The sequence below is a fragment of the Sorex araneus genome, chromosome 6 (assembly GCF_027595985.1).
Source record: "Sorex araneus isolate mSorAra2 chromosome 6, mSorAra2.pri, whole genome shotgun sequence".
Classification (NCBI taxonomy): domain Eukaryota; kingdom Metazoa; phylum Chordata; class Mammalia; order Eulipotyphla; family Soricidae; genus Sorex; species Sorex araneus.
In genome coordinates this window covers 24,202,677-24,230,120 of record NC_073307.1, presented here as the reverse complement: position 1 = coordinate 24,230,120, position 27,444 = coordinate 24,202,677, and the positions used below count along the sequence as shown (strand labels likewise).

The following is a 27,444-nucleotide window of genomic DNA, read 5'->3' as shown; positions in this document are numbered from 1 at the left end:
GATCGAAAGGAAACTGCAGACATCAAGAGGCTGAATGGATTAGTGGCTTGTTGTTTTGTGTCTTCTTTTTCTGATAAATAATTTATCCACTCACTTGACAGACACCCAATGCCTCTTATGTACTGTGTTTCGGGACTGGAGTCAGGTTCTAGAGAGGCAGCCAGCAGCTGCTGAATGGCTCCCTTGGGCTGCGTGAATGGAACGGTGGTTTGGGACTGCTGGGCCTCGACTCAGTGCTGCTGGGGGACCCATCAGTAGGGTCGTGTATCACTCTTTGGGCTGTGGCCCCATCCCCAGCTGCTTCATTTGCTAAGGCGCTCCAGCAGCCGGCTCAATCCTAGGGCACAGATCACGTGAGGTGGCTGAAATTCCTAAGGAGAAGCCCGGGGCCCCCTGGCCCAGAGCCTGTCCCCTCCAGCTCTCTCTTTATCTTTTGTGCCTCAGTGTCCTTTTGGGAGGAGGCAGTTTAATGTGTTCCAGGCATGGTGCCTTCACAGGAACAACAGATCCTGACCGCCGTGAATAATGTCATTTCTCAGAAGCTCAGCTGCCAGTTTCGTGCAAATTCAATGCTACCAAAATGTCCTAATGCTAAAGAGATCTGGGCTGATTTATTCTGTGGTGCCCTCCGGCGGGCCAAGCTTTGGTGACAGAAATGTCACAGGTGCCACTGCAGTTGCTGCTGAACCCGTGTGGCTCCTGAGTCTCAGACCTGTTTCTCCTCGGACCGAGGCATCAAACTCTGGTTTTCTCTGGGATGTATTTTCATAGCCATAAAAACAGTCAGTAGCTGGCATCAGCTCAGAGCAATCACAGCGGCCAGCGGGGCTCCAGGGATATCTAAGCAGAGCAGGCCTGTGTGGGCACGGTGACCCCTCTCCCCTGTTATTGCTTGGGGGCTACTGACTAGCTGGCCAGGGTCTCCCTTTGCTGCTGTGCCCATGTTCTCGTGGCACAGGAGTGGGCAAGCAGCTCCGCCTTCACTTCCGTAAGTGGCCTGGACAAGGGCTCACCAGCGCAGATGTGGGGGAGCAGGGAGTGAAGACACCCCCATGCCAGCCTTCCACGCCTGTCTCCAGACAGTGGGGGAAGTCCACTTCTCCCTGCTCCCCAGAAAGGTTTGGGCTGACCGGGAGGAGAGCTGCATGTTGGGGGAGGGCTCCCCCTACACTGCTGCTGTCCCTCTGACCCACCAGAGGACAGGTGCTATCTGTGACATGTGCCACCTCGGCTCTGAGGAACCCCCTGCGAGCTGCATCTGCTTTTTCAGGAACCAAGGGGGTGGCTGGGGGAGTGACGGCAATGAGAGCCTGGGCTTTCTCCAGCACCAAGAGGCCCCCTCAGCCACACTCAACCTGGGCAGGATGCTGTGTCCCACGGCCACGGGTGGACTCTGACAGAATCCAGGGCCCAGTCGCGGAGGGTCTCACATCAGCCCAGCCCTTGTGGGGGTTCAGCCCCAGGCTAAAGAGTTGTACAGAGGAGCCAGTGCAGACACTTCAGGCTAATGTTGGGGTGGGGGTGTCATCCTGGGGAAGGGTCATACCTGGTGCCACTGCTCAGGCAGGAAGTTAGCAGATGGGTCATGGGGTAGAGGGGACAGTGAGCAATGCCATCCCGCCCCCAGGCTCTCAGCATATGGACCATCCCTCAGAGGTGAAGGGCAGACTTGACACATGGGACATTTCCTCCAGGGACTCAAGTCCACCATGAGGGACGTCCCAGTGACTCATAACTAGTTTAAGGGAATGATACAGTCAGATCTGAAGGTCATCAGAAAAGGAAGTGATTTGTAAAGGAAGTGTAGAACCAGGAAAAGAGTCAGAGTCTGAGAGGTATGTCCAGAGTATCTTGCAGGTGAGTGGCCCAGAGTCCAGCACCTGGTGAGGGAACAAGAACCTATTTGAAGAGATCGCTGAGCACTGCAGTAGTGTATGTGTATGTGTGTGTGTGTGTGTGTTTGTGTGTGTGTATGTGTGTTCAGGTTTCTTGCAGCCAACAAGTCCCCTTGCTCCCATTCCCTGCATTCCTAACAAGCACCCATTCTAATCCTGCTCCCTCAATGGGAAAGAGAGGACACCTGAATCCAGTCTCCCCCTGGCTGACAACTGTCCACACAGGAAACTTGTCTGGGCTTGAGTCTATACAAGGGTCTCTAGAGAAGTTGGTCCCTGTGATCTCGTACCTGAGAGATGGTGCCACTCTGGAGAAGATCACAAAACCATGTTTGTAAGTTCTGTAGGACAGACCCACAGCAACCCAGAATGTGATCTGTTTGTTGGAGTAAAAGCCCCTTGGGAACTCCTCTGGCCACACAGCTAAAGTGGGAACAATGATTATTCACTGATTTCTCTCCAACAGGTGCATTCAAATTCTCCTCTTGACTAAGAGGAGATTAATGTTCTGATTTTAAATATCGGGGAACCAGAGCAAAGGGGGAAGGAAGGCAGGAGCTAGAGAAGGCTCGAGGTCAACCTGGCTTCACACCCTTACACCCGGTTTCCGGCAATGAGGTTGGATGAGTTTCTGCAAAGAGGTCCGAGGGAATGCTCAGAGTCTGAGGGGAAACTATGTCCAAACCAAATACTGCAAAATGCGCTTGAGTGGGTGTTCTGTTTTTGCTTGCGGCATTTTATTTGTTCTTCTACAAACTGCACTGAAGCTGCCATGGGCCTAAAACGTATCGCCAGTGCCAGCGTGGCAAGTACTCTGCACGTGGCGAGCAGGGATGAGCACCTGTAAAGGACAGAGACTGTGAGCAGGAAAGTCCCTTCTGGGTCCCATGGAGTCATGCAGTTCCCAGGGATTCAAGTTGGACTTTCAGGATTTCCTTCAGTGAACTAATGCTCCGGGTGCAAACTGCTGCCCATCAGACTAGAGTTCCGAGACAGGAACAAAGCCTAGTACACAGCCTGGCTCTTTTTAAAAATTCATTCAAAGACTAGTGCTCACCTTGTGTGTGGTGGCCCTGCTTTGAATCCCCAGCACCACATGTAGTTCCCTAAGCACCACCAGGAGTTACCCATGGCCACAGAGAAATAGACCCTGAGCATTTCTGGATGTGGGAAAAAAATCAAAAACAAAAACAAAAACAAAACTCTCCCAAATGCATTCAGCACCAAGTCAGACAGAAAGCTGAGAAAATGTCCTGCCACTCGGGGAATAAAAGCCACTAGGCTCTTGGCCTCACAGCACTCAATCCACTTACTGTTTATTCAACAAACATTTATTGCTGGATAAATGACCAGCTGAACGATCCCATCCAAGATGACTCAATGCCCCTTAATGAACCATTCGTGACCATGTCTCAGCAATTCAGCACGGGAACAGGATGTTTAGCGAACAAAGGCTTCCGATACACGGGGCACAGAAGGCAATATGCCAAACGAGCATTAGAGACGGACAGAGGAGCAAAGGCAGTACAACCTCACTGGTGACCAAAGTCACACAGAGTAAGAATCAATGGGAGGAGGGCAAGGTGGCAATCTGGTAAACAGACAACATTGAAAATGGATTTGTCTTTTAAAACAGCACCCAGGGAGACCAGGGAGACAATATAGAAGTTAAGGCACTTGCCTTGCATGCAGCCAACTTCTAAGTGAATCCTGGTACTATCTATGGTCCCTCAGAGTACCACTCCGAGTGATCCCTGAGCACAAAGCCAGGAATATGCCCTGGGTAACACCTGGTGTTGCCTCCAAACTCCAAAATAAATACAAAATATATCAAATGATACTCAGGATTAAAACCCTTGTTGGCTAGGGCCCAAGAGGAGGCAGAATAAGTTGGTGTGGCATTTGTTGGTGCTAAGGCGGCCAGCTGTATCTTTGACCAAGTAATTTTGTTATCATCCTTAATCCTATCAAAAATGTGTATAGAAAGTATGTTTATAAAGTCTTCGGCTACAAAAAGAAAAGAGCAGCTAGTCTGAGGGGAGGAACAGGTTAAATGCACACAGAACAGAAAGCTCCACAAGCATCAGAAACCAATTTCTCCAAAAAGTGATTTGGGAAAAGCCGGCAAGATATGAAGGGTATGAAGTGCAAGTTTCAAGAATAACAATCATAGTCTGTGAACAAAAAGTCACCTGCATCGTCTGCAATTTATTTGTACGTTTTACATTCTACAATTAATAGTATGCTTCCCTGATAATGTTACTCTCAGCACAGTACAAGGTCCACCAACAGGACCACAGGGAACCCTTGCACCACGGCCATGCAGCAAGACTTCCTGCCTCTCTCAGCTCTTACTGGAAGAAGAAAGCATGAAAGCCACTCAGAGCTGCCTGGGACCTGTCAGGAGCGGGCTTCCCCTCAGGCTCCACTTGCTTCTGGTACAGAGTATTTTCTATGACCCAGGAACTGAGTTTGCCCCGAGCTGGACTCAGTTTCTCAAATTCGTGAGCTCTCACACTGAGCTTCTCTGCATTCCTCAAGGGCCAACGAGCTGCTGCAAAATACGGCAAATGTAATCGTGCCATTTGCTGAGATGTAAATATTCCCCAGTGGGAAAACCTAGCAGCTATCGTCTGTTTTAAATTCTAATTCTTCCCAAATAGTTTGGAAAAAAAAAAGTTAGAAGATGTACGGTAATGAAGAGGTTTGTTTTGTAAGCGTTTTCCCTGAGAATCGGGAAACACAGTCGTCCTTGTGAATTATACATGGCATAATTACACCAAGATGGGCCGTGGCTTGGGTCTCGTTTCAAAGTGAGTCTATTTTAAAGCATTCCCTTTGATAAACATAAAACACTTGCAGCCTCGGCAGTGGAACTATCAGGCATTAGCAGACCCTGTTTGAAAGGGTAGATAGTACCCAGGGGTTAATATCATTTTCTCAAAGCCTCGCTGGTTTGGGTGGGGGAGAGGGGCTCCAAAGCAGCACTCAGAGGACCCAGGAGACACTCCCAGTGCCTCTCAGACCCATCCCCCGCATGCCCGGGGCCAGCAGTTGAATTCGAGGATCCAAGGATGGGGAGTGGCAAAGTCCCTTGGTATTGGGGACTAGATGGGCCATCCTGGCAGTAGTTGGGGTCCTTACAGAACAGGGCTCAAACTGGGGTTAAAGCACAAAGGACACACACTTCCACCCTTGCACTCTCTCTGGTCCTTTATCACCATGGCCATTAGGTCAGTATCAAGAGGACAGTGAAGGGGCTGGAGCAATAGCACAGTGGGTAGGGCATTTGCCTTGCACTCGGCCGAACCGGGTTCAATTCCCAGCATCCCATATGGTCCCCTGAGCACCACCAGGGATAATTCCTGAGTGCAGAGCCAGGAGTGACCCCTGTGCATCGCCAGGTGTGATCCAAAAAGAAAAAAAAACAATAGCAAGAGGACAGTGAAAAAGACAGCCATGGAAACCATCAGCAGCTGTGTGGAGGCGAGACCTTGCTGGGAGTGACACTCGCTGTAGCTCATCACTATCTCCAACGAGACCCTCAGAAACTCCACGCAGGTTCTCTCCTCAACCAGGCTAATGCCCAGATGGCCTGAGGTCCTGTCAGACATTCGTTTACATGGCAGATGTGTATAGGTTGAGAAAGACCCTTCTGCCCCCGAATGTTTCCGCTCAAGAGAAAACCCTCTGGCTTAGGCTGGATCTGTGGGAGGACAAAGGGAAGAGGCTACTCCAAGGTTTGGGAACAACATAAACAAGAGTCGAGCTAGGTTCAGAAGAAAAGGAGTTAATAAAAAAAAGAGTGGCTTTAGAAGATTAATCTGGAGGTGGGGTACAGGGGCATAACAAGGATAAAAGAGAAGACAAAGTGAGCCCATGGCGAAGTCAATGCCATGTGGGAAGCTGGCGGTCACGAGAGCCCAGGCGGTGTCACAGGAGGAAAGACGGCAGAGGTCACAAAGGACCGGAAGTCGTGAGCTGGTGGATGGTGGAGAATGTTGGGACTTCTGAGGAAAATGAGGAGAAGCAGTACAATCTGGCGGGGGAACCTGGCGTCTAGGAGGGAGCAGTGTCCGGGAGGAGGAGGCGGTCCATGCGCCCCCATTCTGCAGAGAGCTCAAGGAGAAAGGGGATTCATGAGGGTGGGTAGTGAGGAAAGGGGGGTGTGAGCACTGTGAGCAAAGACTCGATTATAGGAGATTCAGTGGGGGCAGAGAAACAGGAGGATGGAAGCTCATCAGGGACCGAGGGAGCCACCTCCCTGCTCCTGAGAAGGGGCTGAGAAGTGAAGAGCTCAGCCCTGCAAAGCCAGGACAGGCCAGCCCGGGAGGTCTGGCGGGAACCTGGTGGGTGAGTGACAGACCCTGATGGCCAAGCTCATTGTCAGCCCTTCACCAGGATGCCTCGTGTGCCTGCTACACTGTGTGACCCCCGTGTGGCAATGCCACGAGGGCAGGAGGCAGGATGTAGTGCCCGGGCCAGAAACAAATCACAGTGCAGGCGCTGCCCTTGCTTGGTGAGTCTCGTGGTGGCTGGGGACTGGCAGGAGGCCCACGTGAGCACACTAGGCTGCGGTGAAGGAAGTGATCCCAGGCCTGTCTGCAGGACTGGCATGGACCCCGGGCATCTGACATAGTCTAAGGAAAATGGGAGCAGGGCGGGTGCAGGTGGTGTGGAGAGAGCCCGGGAGCAGGTATAAACAGCCTGGAGGGGGTGCTGGGTGCCACCTGTGTGAGCCCTCCGTAGGCCCCGCCCTCAGGCCCAGACTCAGACCAAGAGCCTCAAAGGGCCAAAGCACCTGGCCTGCGGCAGCTTCTCTCCCTCTGGAGGCTGCCCGTGGGACCCCCGGGGCTCCCTGCTCCCCCAACTTAGTCAGAGGACACAGGGTTGTCACACTGTGTGGGGATGTATAGACTCTTGTCACAAGGTCTTGTCACAGCGTGGCAGGCAGCTGCAGGAGCCTGGCTAGGTGATAGCAGGCAAAGCGCAGAGGGGTTATGAGCCAGGAACAGGGGTGAGAGGGCACCCAGTACATCTGAAGACACAGTAAGCCCACACTCTCCCCAGTCACATAAAATATCCTTCACCAGCCCTGGTGGGGAGGGGTTGGGGCTGCAGCAGTTCCTCACCCCATGTGCAAAGGGGGCCAGGGTGGAGGGGGGCAACTCTTCCATCCCCCAGCTTAGCAGTAGGCGGGGCAGGGTGGGAAGGAAGGGGTGGTCGCCAGCAGGGAGCAAGGCTGCTTTTCCTCTCTGCTCACACCCCCTGTGGGGTACCACCCAGAGCACGGGACTGACAGAGCTGCCCCCTGCAGGCTCCCCAGAAGGAGAGAAGGAGCAGACAGAGAATGGAACCCGGGGTGCACAGACAGAGAGCGGGGCACACACAGGGAGCAGCAAAGGACGGGTTGGCTTTGGGACGCCCAAGGTGTCTCTTCAGAACCCCGGACAGGCACATCCTCTAGGCCCAGTGTCCCCTGCCCTGCCCTAATGAACCCCAGCTTGCTTGTGCATGTGTAGTGCTGGGGCTCAAACCCAGGGCTTCACAGATGCCACTAACCACTGAACCCACACCCTTATTTCCTCTACAACCCAGTTCTGGAAAAATGGAGAGACGAGGGCCCCAGGCAAGACACAGGAAGGGTGGGTGGGAGAGATAGGCTAGGGGGAAGGCGCTGGCCTTGCATGTGGCCAGTCCCAGTTCACTGTCTCCCACCACATGTGGCCTGCACAGCACTGCCAACCTCAAGTGACCTCTGAGCTCAGGGTCATTAGTAAGCCCTGGACATCGGCAAATGTCACCCACAATTCAAGAAAAGAGAGGAAGTGGGAAGTCTTTCTGTGTGCATGAAGGGAGACCCCCTCAGACTATCCCACACCCCCATCTCCACCAGGTTCCTTCTCGGCACCCTTTCAACCTCGCCTTCTACCTTTATCTGTCATATACAATTCTCCTGACCAGTGATCTCCCTCCCAAAGGCAGGCACACAGCCATGAGCCTGGGGCTGAGAAAGTGCGTGGTGGAATGAAGAGTGGGTGAACGAGTAAAGGCTGCCTCTGATCTATTTGTCCAAGCACACCCATCGCTGACTCCAGGACCCAGGGTTCCTTGGAGGGTAGGTGAGGAGAGATGGGGGTGAGACCCCCTCAACCTCAGAGGCTATTCCTACTCTGGGCTGGCTCTGAGGCCCTGAGCACAGTTCCTGGGTTAAGCCCCGTGGGGCTCAGCTTCATAAACATTTAGCAAGATACTGAAGATGCTATTGATTTCTGTCCTCAAAAGGTGAGGTGAGACGGTGATAGACAAGGTGCCTGGTTAGCAACACGGGAGTCCCCAGCTTCCCCCCAATCTCAAGCAGTGATTTTCCTTGCAGATGAGCAGCCTGCAGCCCCGCAGGGGGCGGGGGGGGGAGGGGGAGGTGCCGATGGAGCTACAGCAAGAACCAGCCCGTTCCAGCAGCAGCAATTACAGTCCTAAGCCCCCCTTTCTAGGAGACGATGAGAAGGCAAGTTGATTTGGTGGTGTACTTGCTGGCCAGCCCGACCTCTCTCCTATTCTGGAAAAGGGGCAGGAAGCCATGCCTCCCCTTTGGAAGCCAGGGGTCAGGCTCCATCAACTTCCCTGTCAGGGGCTTTTTCAAGCACTTAACTCAGCCTTGGACATGGCGGTGAAGCCTCTGGAATGGCTCCCAGAGACTCCGGAAGGTGAGTCAGAACTGAGACCCTATTCCCCTTCCCCAAGCTCCCCCCCTCAACCCTGCTCCCTGCCCATCCTCCAAACTCAGGGCTGCAGCTTGCAATCCAGAGCAGGTGCTGACCATTCTGGAGAGGCCCATAAAGTGACCTCCGCTTAGCACAGGGGATACCTGGATCACAATACGACATTCTTACAAGTACCGGTCCATAAAAATGCATCTATAAAGAATGAGTGTTTTTCCTTTAGTGGTCCATAAACTGTTTCTCCTCTTTCTACCAAAAATGATTGCAAATGGCTGTACTGGAAAAAAGCATGTCCTGGGATGCTGTTTCTCCACCTTTCTCTGACTGTGACTGCCTTCTGACCTTGCTTCCTTCCCGTGCCTCTTGCCCCCCGTCCCATACCCCAACCCCAGCCAGTTGGCCTCCTGGCACACTGGGTTTACTGGCTGCTTGTTGCAGGGAAAGTCTGCACCTCTGAGGCCCTGTGGGCCTTTCTGCACACATGTCACTGGGCTGGGGGCAAGAAGGTGGATGAGAAAACCCAGGAGGAGGCCTGGGAAGGGGTGAGCTGCAGTGGATGTAAGCCCCCCGCCCTTTCTCTCCTGCTGAAGGAGGACTACCAATGCCAACCCACCAGGTGATCAGGGAATGAAGGAGAGGGGGAGTAGTGAGGACTCAGGGTAGCAGTGAAGAAAGGAAGGAGGGAAAGGGGAAAGGGAACAATTAGCCCAGAGTAAAAGAAAGACCAGCAAAGAGTCAGACTAGACTGTGGAGGACTTAGTGGTACCTTGGCTCTGTATCTCAGGCCTCCCTGGGTCTTCCCCAGGAGAGAGAGGGATTTTTTTCTCTAGAACAGTAGTGTCCTGATTCAGACTGATAGGGCTCAAAGGTCTGTTTAGAAACCTATGAACCCCACTGCTTTGCTTTTCTTGGTAATGAATACCCACGCAGGAGATTACTTGCTTATAGGTGTGCAATTGCAATCAAATTGATGTCTAAATTTCACCCTGATAGATAAGCTTTACAAAGTTCTCAGAGAGCAGAATCCATGCCCAGGCCCGCAGTCCTTCCTATAAAAAGACTGAGGAAGATTTTCTGGGCTTGATCGAACGGAGAACACAGGGTATTGTTGAAAGGACCTTCTGATTATTGATAATACTGACATGAGAGTGGTGGTGCTAAGGATGCGTTTGTTATGAGTCCACCAGTCCCTAGCCCAAATGCTCAATATTCTGATTACTCGATTCAAATCTCAGAGCACTTCACAAGGAGACATTGCCATATGTACTACCATTGCTCCAGTAGAGACATGAAATCAGAGTTAATACTGGCTAAAGTCAGAGCTAAAAGTCCCTGAGCTGGGAGTTTCTTGGAGTGAACGCAGACCTGCCTCTCAGCTACTCTGTCCTTGAGTCCCTCTGCCCACACCAGGAGCCCTGGGAGGACCCCCAGAACCTTCATGCCTACACCCATGCTGATGCCCTCCACTAGGTATGGGATTTCAGTTACTCCCGACTGACCCTCCATACTACATCTGGAGAAGACCTGGGTTAGACTCAATCACAGACCCTCATTTTCCCTCCTTTGGGCTCCTCCCCAAACCCAAAGCATCCATGCGCTTCTCTCCAGCCACCCATACCCCATGCTCCTGCGGGGACCCACACATTAGCAGGCAGGGTGAACTTAGCCTGGACCTAGAGGGAGGGTCATCCTGGGCTCTCTAGCTTTGACTGTGCAACCAGCTGGCCAGGGCCTGCAGGAGTTCTAGTACAGCAGATAGGGCATTTGTTCTACCAACACCAAGACTGGTTCTTTCCCTGAGCCCTGCCAAGAGTGGTCCCTGAACAGAGAACCAGGAGCCCTGAGCATCACAGGTTACGGCCCTCAGACAAACCCCCAAAGAGCACATCAGCTGCTGTCTCCCTAGCACCCGGAGCCACGCATCCCACTGACTGGGGTGCCAGGGGTTGGGCTGTCACCCAGGTGGCTGCTGCCCTCCCATGCCATCCTCCTTGAGTGAGGTTAGGATCAAATGCCCTCTCCAGTAACCTGTTCCTTGTCCAGATTCTTTGCAATGGAATGATCCCAGCTGCTGGCAGGGGTCTGCCTTCCAGGCAGCGTCAGGCACGGTTAGGCCTCGCTAGGTTTCTATCACTACCCCACATTGTCTTCCTGCTCGGTCTGTACCCAGCAGCTGTCCAGTGCCTGCTGGACCATGGAGCCAGCAGAGACTGGGCTCCGAGTCGGGAGCAAAAGGGCCATCACAATCGACCGGCTTCCCACTGAAGTGGGCTGGTTCCCCCATTCGCAGAGGCGGGAAGGACAGGGCGAGCAGCAGGCTCGCGCTTCATGCAGGAGTGGGCGACGGTTCTAATGCACCCTGATGAGCTCCATCTGCTGCCCGTCCACATCGGGCATGTCTTCTCGCTCTAGCACTGCATTTTGGCGGGAATACTTGCTGCTGCAAAGCATGTCTCTGCCATGCAGAGAGGGGACCAGAGCTGAAGACAAGTCTCTGAGTGTATCTGGGAGCAGAGGAAAGCAGGGGAGATGAGCACTGAGACCTGAGACCTGCTCAGCACACATGATGGGCATGTGCCGAGACAGTTCCTCAGCTGCTCCACAGCCCTGCCGAAGCTGGGGTGGCAGTGGCTGGAGGTGAAACTGGTCCGTGAACTGCTTTTCTCTTCTGTCTCATGTGGTCACTGCCCTTACTCCATTCTGTTTGCCACAAATCTCTATTTTCTGGTTACAAGCCCTCCATTTCACAATTCTCTGTAGGGTTTCATACTCAGGATTCTCACGAGGGACTGGCTTTGCTGGGAAGCCACATTGTTTATTCTCAGGAGAGCCATCTCCACCCTGCTAGACAGACAGAAGCAACAGGCACCACCACCATGTACAGCCAGCATGGGCTGGACAAAGGAAATTGTTCTGGAGGTAAAAAGGTTGGATCCAAGTACCCAGCCCATCCCTCCCCTGGAGTTCTATCCATAAACCGAAGAGAGCACATGAAAAAGAAATTTTAATATATTGCAAATCTTTAAATGAGCACTGTAACACTGAAGAAGAAAAAGTAGGAATGCTTGTACTACCTGATTTCAAGTGTACTCCAAGGCCACAATAACTACACAGTGTGGTCGGGGTTAAGAAGAAGAAAAGATAGAGAAATGAGTCAGGGGAAGAGGTGGAGTTAGAGAGCTACATACATGCCTTTGAGAGACATTTGAAAAAGGAGCAAAGGCAGCTCCCTGAAGAAGGGTCAGTGACTGAGCAATGAGATGACTGGAGGCCAGAGGAGCAGCCCAGGCTCTTCAGCCCTTACTCTAAATGCTACTCAGAATGGATATGTGAAGCTTAAAAAAAACTTCTAGAAGAAAACAGAGAGGAATACCTATGTGACCCCAAGTTCTGTGATGAGTCTTTAGGCACACACACTCATGAAAGAAAAGAAACAGGTAAGCTGGACTTCATAAAAATTTAAAACTTTTCTTCTCGGTGAGAACCAAAATGTAAGTCACAGCCTGGAGAAAAAAAATACTTGCAAAAACATATCTGGCAAAGAACTCACAACCAAAACTAAATAGTCTTTAAAACAAAAGGAAGGACTGGAGCAATAGCACAGCAGGGAGGGTGTTTGCCTTGCACACAGCCGACCCAGGTTCAATCCCCGGCACCCCATATGGTCCCCGAGCACCGCCAGGAGTAATTCCTGAGTGCAGAACCAGGAGTAACCCCTGAGCATCGCCGGTGTGACCCCCCCCAAAAAAGAAAAAAAAACAACAGGAGCAAACAACCCAGTTTAAAATATATATTTATATATACACATGCATATACACACACATATGTATAAAATATGTGTATATATATGTACATGCATACATATGTATATACACATATAATCTTAACAGATATCTCACCAAGTAAGATAGAAAAGTACAGGGGAAAAAAATTCTCAACATCATTTTTCATTAGTGAAATTCAAATGAAACCAGCAATGACATATCACTGCAGGCCTATTAAAAGTGTCTAAAATTTTAAATCATGACAATACCAAGTGCCGCTGATGGGAATACAAAGCAGCGCAGCCACTTTGGAAGACAGTTTGCCAATTTCCAGTAAAGCCAAACATTCTATCACAGGATCTAGTAATAGCACCCAACGGGTTTGAAAACTCACAACCACACAGAAAGCTGTAGTTGAATACTTACATCAGCTTTATTCATAAGCACACAAATTGGAAGCAACCAAGCCGCCCTTCAAGAGATGAACGGAGACAATTTTGAAATATCCAACCAGTGAAGCACTATTCAGTGATTTCAAAGGAATGAAATATCATGCTACCAAAAAGGCATGAACAATTCTTAAATAAATGTTGCTAAGTGAAAAGGACAAGCACTAGAAAAAAAGCTACCTGATATATGATTCCATTTACAAGACATTCTGGAAAAGGCAAAATTATGGAGATGGTGAAGAGGTCGGTGGATCACAGACACTTTGGGTGGGAGCGGTGTAGAGTGATGAAGCTATTCTTTACGACATGTAAAGTGGGGGTGGAGGGCAGGTTATGTTGTGAATTTGTCAAAACTCCTAGAACATCACAGCACAGAGATGAATCTTAGTGTAAGCAAATTATAAAGGAAAACATTTAGGATGACATGCAGAGTGTTGCACACAGCCTACCACGTGCTCTGCAAGCAACTGGAGACTGAGCAGAAAGGTGAAAGGACTACAGGGATGGAGGCATAGCCTCCTGTGACCATGCACTTCCAAGCCATGCCCTGGAAGCTCTTCAGACCCACAGAAAATGCAGAGTAGAGTTAAGGAGTGAAGTCAATGGACAGAAGATGCTGGGAGTCCAGCTTCTCGGTGTCAGAGAAGAAGCCTAATGGAAGAGGAAGCCGGAGGCTCTCATTGATGAATATGATCGCAGAGATGCACAGATACATATGTATGTGTGAGTCTCAGAAACAACTTCTGCCAAGTGGAAGTTAAGGATGCAGGGACAGACACACTCGAAACTGTAACTGTGTCCTGATATATGTGGGTGGGTGAGGGCATGGGGGAGAGGAAGAGAGAGAGAGAGAGAGAGAGAGAGAGAGAGAGAGAGAGAGAGAGAGAGAGAGAGAGAGAAAGACTTAAGTTGGAAACTGGAACAAAATATGCATTTTCTATTGATTATAGTATACATATGCTGGTTTATTAATGATGACAGAAGTAATCCCAATGCAAAATGTGAATATTAAGAGAAAGAAAAATGGTGCAGGGTATACAGCTCCCTGGACTGTCTCTGAAATATAACTGTAATCTAAAACTACCCTAAAATAAAAAGTCTGTGTGAAACATGAATATTGATGCAGTGACTTTGGGAAACAGAACTGTGTTGGCTAACAAAAAGAGGAGAAAAGGGAGGGAGGGTGAGAGACAGAGAGACAGGGACAGAGAGAGAGAGTGAGAGAGTAACATGGTTCTCAAAATATAAAGAAAGACCAAGAACTAATGAAGGCAAGCTCTCCCTCCAAGGGAACTCAGCAGCAGTGCACAAGGCAGGGAGAGGTGGACAAAGGAGCCAGGGCCACACAGTCCGATGCTCACTTGTGCCCGGTAAGACTTCCAGTGACCAGAGCGTGGGCCTCTTAGAAAGAAGTGCTTTCCTTCCCCGCCTCTGAAAGTTTCATCCAGAGCATTGAGGTGTAAAAACAAGAACCATTATAGCTACTCAGGTCAGAGAAATAAGGACTGAGGACAGACACTAATCCAGGTCCAAATCCTGCCTCTGCCCTTTGCTAGCTATGTGAACTTGAGTCATTTTGACTTTTTAATTTTGCTTTGAGGCCACAACTGGCTGTGTTCAGGGCTGACTCCTGGCTCCGTGCTGCAGGATTACTCCTGGTGGGCTCAAGGGACCATATGTGATGCTAGAGATTGAACCTGGGTATGTGCCCTAAACTGCTCCCGACCTGAACCCGTGCAGTTTCAAAGGGTAAAGTGGTCCATTTCCTCATCTGCCAAAAAGAGGTGACAGTTTCTCCCAGGGTTGGTCTTTCAGGAACATTGCTCAGCGGCAACACTTATGATACGCAGCATGCAGCCATACGGCCTAATCAGTAGATGGTACTGAATTTGCAACGCTGACTGGAGACAGCGGAAGCTAACTTCTTATGTACTGGTAGATAAGATTTCTACTGAGGGTGAAAAAATGATAACATGAGAAGAATGATCAGAGTCAACATTTCATATTTGAAAGAAATCATCATTTTCACAGAAAAGGAAAATACTTTATTCACACACGTATACACATACACGCACACTTATGTGCACCATGCCACCACAAATACTAGCTCTCTATCCGTGACTGATTATCATAAGAAACTCAGGAGCCAAGAGGTAAGCAAGCTGCAGAGGGTCCCAGGAACTGGGCTTAGAGCTGCCCCCACGTTTCAGATGGAAAAAGGGTTACTCACTCACGTGACTTAGTGAATTCAATCTTTATCTCAATTTTGAAAGTTTCCAAAATGAATTTTTATGTCACCTGGGAGAACAGACTGGAAAACACACAAATGTCTCAAAAAAAAGGGAATAACTAGTTGCTGGATGAAAGATGAATTAGAATTGAGATCATTAAGGAAACCAGCTATTTTAAAACATTGAAGAAAGAAAAATCCTGCACTTTATCTCTACTTCTCATAGGAATAAGTATGAGCTTGATTAAAACAGTTTTTTTAACTACTAGTCACAATCCTGGACATAATTTGTTAAATTATGTGTGGGTCCTGGACATAATTTGCTAAAATGTGACGTGTAATGGCAGAGAATAGAAAATAGCCCAGATAATACAGAGCAAGAGTGGGTACCACCTGGTAAAAGCATTAAATCTGGGCTCAGAGTATAAATTATTTTTTCCTGTTTGAATGCCACTGGCCTAATGCATCAAACATGAAAAATTCAAGCCATGAAAGAACAAAATGAAAACAGGTGAAATTTTTATCTGGCCTCTGAGTAGGGGAGAGATTTCTAAACATCCATCAAAGCCAGAAACTCCGAAAGAAAAGAATGATAGACCTGACTATATAAAAACATCAAATTCTGAGTCTTTCAGAAAACAGTATTAAAGGCAAATGACAAACTGGAAAAAAATTGAGATATACATGATGGATTCACCTGGTTGATATGCAAAAGAATCACCTTCGAAGCTACTGAGAAAACAGACCAAACATTCTCAAAAAGAGAGAGCATAGGTTATATGAGACAATTAATAAAGAACTACAAATAACCCATGTCGAGATATATCGAGTAAAATGTGCAGTGTAGTCAAAGAAGTGAAAAATCAAACTGTGACAGAGTCCGGCTTTTCAACAGCCATGCTCTTGCTCTGCTTTAATAAAAAGGGCATTTTTCATCCAGCTGGCTCTTTGCTTTCCAACTTGAAAGCCTGCATTTCCGATCATGGTTCTGGTCATGTTGATACCTCACATAACCACCACCAGCGTGATCAGGATCTTCCACCTTGTGGTAATTCTGGTCTACCTCTTTGTTCTTCTCACCCCTCTCCCCAAATCTGGTCTTCTTGGATCAGTAACCCAATGGCCAGCACTTAATATTAGCTAATATTGTCCATATACTTGATTTAGCTCTTTATATGCTAGAAGAGGAGATCTTCCTGTATTTGTCCTCTGTCAATAAACATTGGGTAGAGGGGTGGAGGAAGGAAGATCAGACCAGAGGTGAAATAAGGATCAGAAGTTTTGGTGGTGGTGCTGTGCAGTAACTTTGTACATCGATATTCTAAATTTAAACATCACTGTACATGTTTTACCTAAACTACAATTTTAACAACGTTTTTAAAAAAGGAAGCCTGCATTTCCCAGCATCTACATAAGTTTGAACCACAGTGTTTGAGCCACTGAGTTTTCTAGTGAGATGTTAGAACTGCATCCAAGTTCAAGGACATCTGCTTGAAGGAAGGAAGCAGTGTGCACTTCCCATTTCCTACTGACAGAACGGCAGATGGAATGGCCAGAGCTGTGGCAGACATGTAGGGTTGTGAGGCCACGGGCTGAAACCGTCAGAGTGATGAGACGGAAGGATACAGGTTCCTAGACTTTCAACCATTTCATTAATAGAAGAAGAAAATAAAACCTCTTCGGCTATAACCACTGTCGTCAGAGCATGACACTGTTAATTATGGATTTCTGAGCCATATCTTAATAGTAGAAAAACTCTCTTAAAAGTAACAGTACCCAGAGCCAGAGAGACAGGATAGCCTTGCATGCAAGGTAAGACAAGCAGCACCTTATCTTGGGCTCTGGTCTCGAACCACCATCCTGGTTGTCCAAGAATCACCCATAATGATTTGTGCATGTGAACAGACCCCAGGGCTCCTGAGTACCACTTGGGAGACCAGCACCTCAACAAGAACAAGAACAAGAACAAGAACAACAACAACAACAACAACAACAACAACAACAACAACAAACCAAGAACTGAATAACAACAAAAGTAAAAACAAATAAAAACAACAGTATCCTGGAGCAGGGGTCCCAGTGGGGCTCATTTATGCCAGAGGAATGCGGGTACCTGTGTGAGAGGTGTGGTGCAGCAACACAGATTTTGAAGAGATAGAAAACTGTACCGCCAAAATGTACGCAATCCTATCAACCAATGTTACCACTAAAATAAATAAATGAATAAAAGAAACATTCGCAGGGGTTGGGGATATGGGTCAAGTGGTACAGCACGTATCTGGGAGGAGTAAGGCCTTGAGTTGGATCCCCGGTGTTACATGGCCCCAAATATTACTAGGTCCAGGTACCATTGGGTGTGGCCCCTAAAAATAAGTCAGCATACAGAGGCCAAGAGAGATAGTGCAGAGGGCCAGAACACAGGCTTTGCTTGCCTGAGGCCCAGGTTCCACCCCAGCACCCCTGAGAATAGCAGGTGTGCTACTACCCCCAGCACTGAACCAGCCGTAGCCTCTGAGCACTGACAGGTGTGTGGCTCCAAAACAGAAATAACTAAATGGATAAAATTGCTATGTCAAAAGTTGGTTAAGTGCTCTCTGACCAAGCCTTCTCATACACATTATTTATGGGATACATTTTCAGTAAGAAACTCTGTCAGTGTGTAACAAAAGAATATGTATGGCCTTTCATCCAGAAATTACACTGCTAAAAATGCATGTTATGAAAATAACTGAGATGTGCACAAAAATAACACAGGTTGTTCCCAGAAGCAGCATTTGTAATAACAAAATAGAGATGCTAAATGCTCATTAATAGAGAACTAGTTATGAAGATTATAAGCACTTTCATCGAATCAGACACAACTCAGTCATTAAAAAACACATTTTAAAAGAATAATTGACGATCTGGGAATATTAGTATGTATTATAAAGCTAATAATAAAGAGTTCAAAGTAAGACATGATTACACCCAGTTTGGAAGACTGAATAACTGAAAATTTTTGTTCCTTTAGGATTTTTTAGACATTTTTCCAATGTTCTGCAACAGACATGGAAAATCCTACCATGTATTTGTTTTTGAGTTTGGGGCCACACCTGGCAGTGCTCGGCATTACTCTTGGCTTTGTGCTCAGAGATCCTTCCTGGTGGACGTTGGGTGAACTCTGCATGACCGCCTGCAAGGCAAGTGCCTGATCTCTGGACTATGGCTCCAGAACTCTGAGTCCTTTTCGAAGGCGATATATTGCCAAAGAGCATTCAGCAGAAGACACAGAGGGTGAGGTTATATTGTGGGGTGTGTGTGTGTGTGTGTGTGTGTGTGTGCATGTGTGTTCTCACTTCTCTCAGGGGGGATGTGTTACCTAAAGCAGGAAACTCTTACGCATGGAGTACTTTACAATCAACAGCTGATAGAATCATCCCAATTAATTTCATTATCCAACTTCCTCCCCAGGTAGGCAGGAATGAGACTCAGAGACACGCGGCCACTCACTCGGCACCACTGCAAATGCAGCCTGGGCTGGCAAGGTGGCCCCAGGGCTGCTGCTGTCAGGGTACAGCTCCACCGTGCAGCCACCTCAGGGAGCACCAGGAGTCGCAGATGCTCGTGGCCTAATAGGCCCCCCTGTGGAAGGCACCTTCTGTGGGACACCAAGGAGCAGGCATGCTGGGGAGTGGGGCTGTCAGTGACCCTTCCTTGCTGCTCACAGATGGAAGGCCCATGATCCAGATAGCCAGGACCCCCAAGGGTAGGGTATTCACTTCCGCTTACTCCAGTATTAAAAAAAAGTACATGGGGAAAGCAACCAAGAGATTTCAGATGCCAGCCTGCACCCCAAGTCTCAGAGGACCTGGGAAGTAGCATCCCCCCCCCCATACACATAGAATAAACTCAACATTATGGCAGAGAGCAACTTTGATCAAAGGAACCACATTTCATCTGACCTATTTTTTAAACTTATGTAACTGTTATCATCAATGTGGATGATATTTGACATTTAACTTCCAAGTCTGCTGTCTGCTGGAGCAACAGCAGAGTGGTAGAGCATTTGCCTTGCACATGGCCAACCCGGATTCGATTCCTCCATCCCTCTCGGAGAGCCCGGCAAGCTACCAAGAGTATCCCGCCTGCATGGCAGAGCCTGGCAAGCTCCCCATGGCATATTTGATATGCCAGAAACAGTAACAACAAGTCTCACAATGGAGAGATTATTGGTGTCCACTCAAGCAAAAGTGATGAGCAACTTTCAAGTCCAGTTTCAGCCCCCAGGCACACCCCAGCCCAGACTGGGTGACTTCCATAGTGGGAGCTACGGTCACATCCCAGTGAATATGTGGATCCTGAGGCCCTGGCCCACAGGAGAGAGGAGCTTCCCAGACCACTCCAGCTGAGGTAACTCATCACTCTTTGGCCAAGATGCCAAGATCAGCAGACTCTGTGCGCCATGGGGACTGGGGAATAGACCCACTGTGTTGTCTCCCTGGGGTGTCCAGCAGACAAGAGACAGGCTGGCCAGCTTGGTTCCCCACAAGGATCTTTCTATGGGTGTAAAAAGTGTGAAAGGTTATCTTGACAGAGCCCCCTGCTGCCTCGCTGGCTGACCAGAATCTGAGATTCACACACTGCCGTCCTCCAGAACCTGGTGCTGCATCCCCTGTCCCAGCTCTCCACCTCTCAGAACTACCCCTAAATTGTCCCAGAGATTTTTCTTCTTTTAACTCATCTTCCATACCCCCCTGAACAAAGGCTTCAAATCCTACTCTGACATTTAGGGGCTGTGAGGTCCGAGGAGAGGCAGGGCAAGGGCCCAGGGCACACAGATGAATGGGACCCATACATGGGGCGCCCAGCATAGACACAGGCCAGGCACCGCCTTCAGGCCATCTCTGCTCAATCCATCACTCCCATCACGTGCCTGCCACTTCCCATACTAGAAGCCAGGGGTCCTTGATGCCACCCATGACACCCTCTATAAAGCCCTAGAGGTAGAGGACCCTTGTGACAGGCACACAGTCCTCATATTCCCACTCTCATGGAAAGGGTGGACAAGCAGAACAGGCACACGGGTCATTTCATATAAAGCAATAGATTGTTTGTTTGGAGGGAGATCAAGAAGGAGAAAATGTGGAAGATTCCTGGGGTCACGTTAGTGCAGAGACTAAAAGTGGGGTGCTGAGGGAGTCAGCTGGCTGGAGCCCCAGGAAGATGTCCAGGTGGAGGGGACTGTCAGGGCAGGGCCTGAGGTGGGAGCAGGATGGGGATGGAGGGGCCTCACAGAGGCAAGTATGTGAAGGGCACAGCTAGCTGGGACAGCAGCGTGAGACTGGGACAGAGACACAGCAGGGGACCTGACTGCCGGGGTGCTCTGGCCCCTGAACAGGTTTGAGCTTTTTGTTTTCACCATTGAGGCCTAAAACAGGGACCTAGAACAGGGACAGCCAATGTACAACTCTGACATGTGCAGAGTGAGTTTATGTCTATGTCCAAAGGAGAATGTGGATCCTCGGCATCCACGGATGAGGAAATGCTCAAACCCTGACTTGGGTGCCGTGGCCCACTGGGGTCTTGAAGGGGAAGTGGTCAGGAGTGGAGCCGCTTGGAAAGGAATTTCCAAGGAGAGTGAACATCATTATATCCGGCAGTTGAGGGAAAGAAGTAATTTTTTTCCCTTTCTTTTACTTTAGCAGATCGAAACAGGGAGCTGCCATTAATTAAGATGGTAAATACTGCAGGAGGAAAGAGGAGACTCAGGGAGATGAGGGGATTGATTTTGGACACGTTCAGTTTGATGTGGGGATGCGAGTGGAAAAGCTAAGCAGTCATTAGGCATTGGTCTGGAGTCCTGGGGAGTGTGTGGCAGCTGGAGGGGGGCATGGGGGAGGGAGGGCAGAAAAGAAACTGACATGCACACAGACTTGTGGGCCCTGACACAGAAACAGACTGAGATCCAGCAAACAGGCAGGGATCAAGACACCAAGTTTGGATGAATAAAATCCCGAAGAGTATCTTTGTGTCAATATATAAACATAATCAAAACAGAGGCAACAAAAAATTAACATAACTGGCAATAGGAGGCATTTCTGCTGGAATGGTTGGGTTTTACTGTACAAAGCAGGGGGGAATACGGGGAGAGTGAGAATTGTTCTAGTAAAGTATCAAAGTCACTCATTTCCAGCACAAACCTCTGCCCCTGCTCTGGGCTCCAGCCGTGATGGCGGCCACTCTCTGCCTCGGTTTACCTTCCTCTTTCTTTTCACCATCTGCCTTCCCCAGTTGCTACTGAGGGGCAGGCCCAGGGTCATATGGGATAAGCACTGGCTGGGGTGCAAAATAATAGATCAATAAAAAGGTATCGGAAAAACACCCAGCTTGGAAATCCGGATCTCTGAGTCGCCATTAGATTTTTACCCACTGGAAAGACATCAACACCCCCTCTCATATTCTGCACTGAGTACAGAAGCAGAGTAGGAGCAGTTATTGGGGTGGGCGAAGATTCAGGCTGGGCTAGATGTAGGGGAACTGAAAAATACCAAGGGAACATAGCGGGAGGAGGGCCCTCCTAGAGGACATGGGAAGGTACATGGCCAGGCTGAAGGGCACAGATGCTTCATCTCCCTTTCAGATATCTCTTCCCTCGGGTCGCTGTGTTTGTGAGACTAGCCTTATACGCTTGAGGCTGCACCTACTGAGAGAGAAACCCTGGAAGGAGGACCTTCACGGTCCTGGGGTCATTTAGAGGGGCTGAGAATTTGGAAATATGAGGAGACGGTAAAGAAGGCGCTCTTTGAGGACCACATCAAAAAAGAGGGGGTGGCAAAAACTCAAAATCACAATTGACTTTCCCTGAATGTTCTGGAAACTTATGGTAAGGCAGGAGCCTTGCAGTGTGCAGGTGCCAGTGTCTTCCCAAGGGTCCAGAAGACAGAACTGGGGCCTGGCACTCCCGGGAAGTGCTGGGCAGTCAGGACAGCAGCAGGAGTGGGGAGGTGAGTGTCCGGAGTTCGAGAAAGGTCAGTGCAGCTGACCACAGGTCTCCCCACCCCTCCATCCCGCGCTCCCTCCACACCATCAAAGGAGGAGCCAGGGGAGGTATCTCCATGTAGGAGGACACGAAGGCGGTTCCCCCAGAGGAGTTGGGTGTCAAAGGAGAACTCAGCATATGGGGAGCAGTGGGCATGGGCCCCACCACAACCTACGTGAGGAGGAAGAATGTGCTGGCCACACAGTGCAAGCTGGGAGGCCCCTCCAGAGGGGTGCCAGAGACTGTCACCCTACTCCCTAGAGTCCAGAGACAGCCCTGAGCAGAGAGAATAGACCCCCGGGGATCAGGGGGAGAACAGATTTATGCTCTCTGATCCAGGAGGATACAGGGTTCCGGGGATTGGAAATAAAACACCATCATCCCCCACAACCATAGTGATGTCCCATTTCTGACTCGGCAGTTCTTGGGGGACCCCCAGAATGTCATCTCTCTAGAGAGCCAGAAATGAGAATCCTGATGCCATCCCCAGAGCCTTCTGGGAGAGGGTTTCAACCAGGCAGGGGGTCCCTGCAGCTTCCGGAAGGAGGCTGGCACAGAAAGGAGGGTGGGCACACAGCTACCTCCTTCCCACTCCACCTCACAGCCAGATGCCCCATTGCACCTCTGACCTCTCTCTGCAGATACCCCCTCCTCCAGGCCCCAGGGACCAGCACCTCAGGTCAGCACCCCTGTGTGCGGAGAACAGGCAGATCAAAGGGAAAGGTCAGCCTGCACTTGATTGATTTTTGTCCAGCTAAAATGTTATTAGTTTAAATGTTTCATTTCGCATAATGACCCCAGGGATTTGTCAATACCCTCAACTGTCCTCATCCTCCAGAGAAACCTGGATAAATGCGCATTAAATATTTCAGCCTTTTACTCTAACAGGGGATTACACTCTCCTCCATGAAGGTATGGCTGGGCGCAGTGATAAGGACCTCAGCCATCCATCCCTGCCACTGATGGGCAGCTTCTAGGAAAAAAATCTGGCAGTCAGAGCCAGGAAGCTGGGTCCCACATCAGGGAAAGAGGGATGCCAGTTTGACCCACGGCTCCAGGGGGAGCCGCATTGCTCCAGCTGCTGAGGTTGAGCGTCTCAACCATGCTGGGATATTGGAGACCCTGTGGGGAGTTAGGGAACTCATCTCAGCCCAGAGGCAGACTTCGCAAAGCAAACTATCCCCGAGAGGGGCTGGAGGGCTGGCGACACAGCTCAAGGGGCTATGTGTGAGTTTTCAAGGGGAAAAAAGGGCATGGGGGCACAGGGGACTCAAGTGTTTGGTGGCTGAGAGCCGCCTCCCCAGGCTTAGTCCATGATGGGTAAAGACAGATGAAGGATGGGGGAGCAAAAGAACAGGAACTGAGCCCCGGGCTGGTTGGCAGTCGGTTTAGTTCTCTCTCTTCCCCTGTGTAGGATATAATTGGTTTGTCCTTTCTGCCTTGCCACAGAGTTTGGGCTAATCTGGTAATAATCTCTAAACAATTCTAGACTACATTGGTATGTCCTGCTCCCCCTGCCACTAGAAGCTTAGGTATATCAGTCACGCCCATCAACGTGCTTCCCGAGTCACTCCCATTCCTTTGTTTATCCTGTTTATCCATAATCACTTCTATGCTCCCTTCCCCAACTAGTTAATCAGCTCTTCCCCTAATCAGACTCTGTTAATTTGTAAGGTGAGACTTTGCTAGGACAGTGAACTTGTAAGTTAATATTGCCTTTCTCCCCTCCTTATGTCTTTTGAATAGTTTACTTTAAAGCAATGTCCTTTTTGTATGGACAAAGAAAGACAGTTGTTAATATGCTTTGGTAACATGGGATTTAATTGGCTTCAAATATTATTCACTCCCGGGCATCTGCTTTCTGACTTAAGCCTCAGCTGCCCTTACTTCCTAGCACCCCCAAAAGCAGGGTCCCGACGAGGGACGGGACAGACCCAGGGCAAGCGGTGAGTTATGTGCTACTCTGGCATCGAGATGGGCCTGGCCAAAGTGCCTAATGCTTAACTATGTGTTAAGAGCTTTATCATGGACATGTCATGTCATGATCCAAAAGCAATGACGAGACTAGGACCCTGCTAGGGATAGGAAAGACTAATCTGGCCTGAGCACTGTAGTCTGAGATCGAGATGACCCCAGGAAAGCAATTCTATAAGCCTAATGCATCTCTTGCTATGTCCATACAAAATGATTAATATTATGGTTATTTATATGTTAGTTGGACAAGGAAAGGAGAAACACACCTATGGGATTCCGCTCTTGGGCGGGTGTCCTGCTGAAAGAGAATTTGTCCTAGAAGAAGCATCCCCTGAGGGAAAGAACTTTACCCCTGTTGATTGTGACCACACCTATGTGTAAGCCCCAACCCCTCATTCTCAGGGATTTAACTAGGCTGAAAGAGTGGACTGGGCGGTCAGTCCCAGGGCCAGTTCCAGTGCCAGATCTGGAGAAGTTATATACAGATCCAGATCCAGAGGAGAAAGAGAATGAAGTAGGATGGGGGAGGAAGAAGCAGGAGTAGAATCAGGAGAATGGAGATGGGAATGGAATAAACTGCAACTGAGACCAACCAGCCTGGCTCCGTTCCTTCCTTCGCTTGCGTCATCATCGCCATCAACCTCCCCGGGGTGGGGGAAGTGGCTGGAGACTACCGAATGTGGGCAGCGGGAGAGACAGAGCACTGTTGCCCTGTGCCCGCTGCCTTGTGCCCACGGTGCGGTGTGCCGTCATCCTAGTCTCCTAGTCTCCTCGTAGTCCCAAAGTCCCGGTTCTCCTCCTCGTCTTCAACATCTTGTCATCAACTTTCTAGTCTTCAACATATAGCCCCCTTTTACCCCACACAGAATAGTTATATAGAATCATGAAGGGTGGGGACACACAAAGGTGGGGTCGAAATTATCATAACAACAAATAGAGGTAAAGCCACTCCTTCAGGAGATTAACTCAAAAAGGACAAAATCTCATCTGAGAGTTTAACACTCCAGATTACCAAGAGATCCACTCAAGGGCAGGGCTACATCCAGGGTGCAATACTTTCTCCTATCCTCAGCTAATTATCCATTTAAACCATCATAGTAAATTTACTTCTTATAATATTTCTAGTTATTTTGTATGAACTTAAAGGTTGGCTCTTCCTGGGGTCATCTCGCTATATATTCCAGACCACAGTCCTCAGGCTGTGGTCTGGAATATATAAAGACCACATTAGTCTTTCCTAACCCCAGCAGGGTCCTTATTCAGTTACTTCTTTTTTGGGTCATGACAGAGTTTGTCCGTGACCGTGCTCTTAATTTATAGTTAAGTATTACGGAATTTAGTCTGGCCCATTTCAATGCCAGGGTAGCTCACAGCTTGCACTGGGTCCATCCAGTCCTTTGGGGAGACTGCTCTTGGAGTGCAGGAACTAAGGGCAACTGAGGCTTAAGTCAAGTAAACATGGATGCTCAGGAGTAAATATTATTTTGGAGTCAATTAGTTTCCATGTTACAAAGCAAAGCATGAAGAATCTTCCTGTGTCTATACAAGAAGGACATTGCTAAGCAAGCCATGCAAATGCATAAAGGAAAGAGAAAAGCAATAGAGGATTATTAGAGCCTGATGGAATTGTGTGTGCCTCAGGGGCACTGTTGTGAGAGTGGCTCAATAAACCTAGGCTCCCTGTGGGAGGAACTAGGACAACCCAATGTTATCCAACAGCCATGCACACACACTACATGTCCAGTGCCCAGGTCTGACCCCGGCACTACATGGTCCAGCACCCACCCCAGCAGCCAGCCTCCAATACCCCCCAGGCATCACTGGGGATAGATAACACTAGAATAAAAGAGGGAGTGAAAGAAAAAGAGCGATTATACACCCCTGAGAAACTGAGGGATTTGGATGTTTGGGAAATTTTCTGGTTTATTTTTTGATTATTCTTATTTCTGATAAGGATGAAGTCCTTTCTGATATAGCTCTCACTATTAACTTAGTAGTCTGTACTATCACATGTATTTTGAAATGAAGTCCTTTGAAATGGTAATCTTGCTTTCACCAGCCTCTCAGCATTCAGGAACAACACTTTTTTTTTTCTGAGCCCCTACTTTAATGGCAATGTTATTACTTGCCTGGGCTCCATCAAGAATGCGTCTCAATGTTGTCAGTAAATAAGCGAACAGATAGATGGTACGGTCAAGGTCGAATTAGGAGTGCCCTGTTTGAGGATAAACTTTATTTCAGCAGATGCGGCTGCCCACCATTAAGACATGAGGGTTGAGGGCTGGGGAGATGGATCTAAAGATTGAGCAGATGCCTGGCATGAAGGAGGTCCAGGTTTCAATCCCCAGAAGCATATGGTCAGCCAGGAGTGACCACTGAGTTCAGAGCAACTCCTGAATACCTTCAGGTGTGTCCCCCCCTCCAAAAGAAGCAAAAGGAGAGGAGGGGAGGGGCGGGAAGAGTTTCTATTTCATGTGGAGAATTATATCCACCTCTGCTTCCTCCTCACGGGAAGTCAGGAGAGGTTGGCAGATCAGGACCCCTCGAGGAGATTCACACTCATCCACTCACCAGCACGGTGATGGTTTTCTTAGCTGACTTTCCTAGACTCGGCAGAGTTGGGTAAACAAGAGCAATAAATAAAAGGCCGAGAATGACAGAGGCTATGGAAACTTCCCAGGAAGATTCTTAAGGCATTTCTAGATAGAAATTAATTTTCTGGGTATGGGAGCAGGTTTACACTGTATGGCTTTATGTTCTCCCCATGTCCCTGAGGCTGTTGTATATTAATTTCATATTTCAGTTTTATCAGTGACTCGGGCAACATTCTCTGAGATCAGTGTTTGATCATCAGGAGTGACGTATGGGTCTGGAGAGAGATTACAGCGGGTAGAGGTGCTTGCCTTGCACATGGTCCAGAGCCCTGAACACCAGCACCGTGGGTCCACAAGCAAAGCAAAGCAAAAGGTATCAGGAATGGTGCCGTTGGTGAGCAGGGAGCTCTGTGGTTTATGATGTCCTTCGACGTCCTGGATTGTGCTCCCAAAGGGAGCCTGAAGGACAATATCCTCATTGTCTCGCCACCATGGACAAATGACTCGGGCATCTTCACCTTCTTTGTCGGGAAAAGACAGCGTGTGGCTGACACATATGGAGACAAATAGCTGCTGGCGTGAGAAGACGCATGCAGTGACGCACGCTTACACATGCACACCCCCCCCCCCCTTGACGGAGAAGCAGGATGCGTCCTATGGACTCACAGGTCACGCAGCCCTGACAAATGCACCCTTCCAGCAGAGAAAAGCTCCACCAGCGGGGGGACATGACTGTGGCCATCAGGAAAACAGCCACGCAGGCCCAGCAGCCCGGGGGAGACGCTGTCTTTTCATCCG

General features: G+C 49.1%; 1 protein-coding gene across 1 annotated transcript in view; it reads right to left on the bottom strand.

The window, feature by feature from the left end:
• The window catches only part of SPOCK1 (SPARC (osteonectin), cwcv and kazal like domains proteoglycan 1), a 447,720-nt gene that overhangs the window by 47,667 nt on the left and 372,609 nt on the right, over positions 1 to 27,444 (bottom strand). The window lies entirely within an intron of this gene.